At 43.7% G+C, this 2,652-nt stretch overlaps 1 non-coding gene across 1 annotated transcript; it reads right to left on the minus strand.

The window, feature by feature from the left end:
- Positions 1 to 856: 856 nt before the first annotated feature.
- Positions 857 to 930, minus strand: Trnav-cac. Its single transcript has one exon. It is a non-coding gene; the product is annotated as a tRNA-Val (tRNA).
- Between the last annotated feature and the right edge of the window lie 1,722 nt (positions 931 to 2,652).

Genomic DNA, 2,652 nt, shown 5'->3' on the forward strand with positions numbered 1-2,652 from the left:
CCCCCTCATCCTTCCTCCCTCTATCCTCCTCCATTTCTTTCCTTTCCCCAAATCCTCCCCTACTTCTTCCCCCCCCTTTCTTTCTTTTCATCCCCTACCCATCCTTCCCCTTCTTTCACGGGTTATCCTTCCTTCTCCTTCTTCCCTCCCTTTATCCCCCTACCTTCCGCTGAGAGAGAGAGAGAGAGAGAGAGAGAGAGAGAGAGAGAGAGAGAGAGAGAGAGAGAGAGAGAGAGAGAGAGAGAGAGAGAGCATTCCGTCATTACAGTCTATAAAACATCCTGGGTGAAAAAAATGTCGCTGCCAAAAAAAAAAATAAAATAAAATAAAAAAACGAAAAATTGTGAAAATATGAGCGGAGATCAAAGAGAGCCAGACACTCACACATCGGGGCGGTGAGTCGAGGTCAATGATTTGGGGGAAATAAAAAAGTTGGAAAAATTTGTGAAACAAAAATGACATTAAGAGGATAACAGTAAAAGTCTAGTGAGGAGAGGAGGGAAATATTACCTCACACAGAATAGTTAAATCACATCTACATTAATACACCTACCCACACTCACATCCACATACACCCACATAAGATAATGGTTGCCCCTCGTGTAACAAGGATGGCCGGCCAAGGGCCACCTAGGCGTGAATTTGTTTAAGGTGTAGAAGCAGTCGTCAACACAACAACCACACCCTGAGTTAACGAGCTGCATGACACAGTGTCAAGGAATAGTCCGAGAAGACCGGACAACTCGCCAACTGCACTGGCTAACCATTACCCTATCCACAAATCGGTTAACATCCAGGTCCCCAATTACTGCTGGGTAGACAGAGGCAAATGGCGTAAAGAAACTTGCACATAGTTTCACCCTGCCCGGGGATCGAACCAGGGTCCACTCGCTTGTGAGGCGAGCATGCTGACCATTACACCACAGGTCGCCACATACACACACTCTTAACACCAACCCGCTACACACACACCCATCCAACACCCACCTCAATCCACCGACCAAAACATTTCCTCCGACAATATAACACCACCACCTACTCCACCACCACCACCACCACCACCACCTACTCCACCACCACCACCTCCCTCCTCTTTCACCATCACCTCCCCTCCAGCACCACCCTCCACCATTAATTTACCTAATCACCACCACCACCACCACCACCACCACCTCCGCGGGTCTAGCCAAAACAGCTTTAAAATATCATTATACCTCAACAGCATGATTATCAACTTGTCAAACAATAATCATTACACTTTAGGAGCAAAAATTCCTCGTTGCTGCCGCCATAAAGGAGGCCACACACCCAGGAAATAGTTTGCATATTATTAAGGTAAAAAAAATTGTGTGTTGGATAGTTTTTGGTGACGAGGGAGAGGTGGTGTGACTTTGTGGATAGTTGTTACTACTACTACTACTACTACTACTACTACTACTACTACTACTACCTACTACTACTACCTACTATTACGACCTGGTACTACTACTACTACAACTATTTGTTCTCCATGTAGTGGTGTTAGATGATATATATGAGAGAGAGAGAGAGAGAGAGAGAGAGAGAGAGAGAGAGGAGAGAGAGAGAGAGAGGAGATCAATATTATGTTGAGGGGAAATGGGGGCACACACACACACACACACACACACACACACACACACACACACACACACACACGCACACACACACACACACACACACACACACACACACACACACACACACACACACACACACCTCTGTTTGCTGGTGGACGCATCCTGACCTCCCTATTTCCCTGTGATGACAGATGATGGAGGAGGAAGGAGGAGAGAGAGAGAGGAAGAGGAGAGAGAGAGAGAATGAGAGAGGAGGAGGACAGAGAGGAAGGAGAGAAGGAAGAAGGAAGATAAGGGGAAAAGAGAGAGAACGGAGGCGGAAAGAGGGGGAGGAGGAAGGGGAAAGAGATAAGGGGGTAAAGAGGAGGAGGAAAAAAATAAGAAGGTGGAAGAAGACAGAGAGAAGAGGAGGAGGCATGGGAATAAGGAGGAGGAGGAGGAAGACTGGCATTCTGGACTGACATACACATTTCCATCAAAACAAGCAACAAAACAGAACATAAACACCCTAACAAAACAAACAAAAACCTCACCCATCCTAGTATTACACACACAAAAAAAACACCCAATACTTTACATAACAATCAGAAAAACACCCACAAACACATACTGAAATATATCCAGTTTCTTTTACGTCCTGGGGAAAAAAATGTCACTTATAATTCAATTTTATTCAAGGAAGTCATGAATTTTTTTTCCCAGTGACTTGTAATATGAAACGCCAATTAGTCAGGGAATATAATACTGTATATATTTTTTTATCTAAGGAACTTCACTATTAACAGACTCGCCATTAACCTTTACTTCGCAATATTACGTCATAAAAAACTGGTATTAAAAAAACCCCAATAGGATTTGAAATGGAATGTTTTTTATATGTGTTAATGAGATACAGGTGTTGTCTGACAGGTAAATGTGGGGTATAGTTCATTATATGTTACGTAAAGTTGTGGTGAAATTATCGAAGGTGGTGATAATGATAATGCTGATGATGACAATAATAATGTATCTACCACAATCACCACCACCACCACAATCACCACTACCACAATCA

Source organism: Homarus americanus, unplaced genomic scaffold, assembly GCF_018991925.1.
Source record: "Homarus americanus isolate GMGI-L3 unplaced genomic scaffold, GMGI_Hamer_2.0 scaffold11302, whole genome shotgun sequence".
Taxonomy (NCBI): domain Eukaryota; kingdom Metazoa; phylum Arthropoda; class Malacostraca; order Decapoda; family Nephropidae; genus Homarus; species Homarus americanus.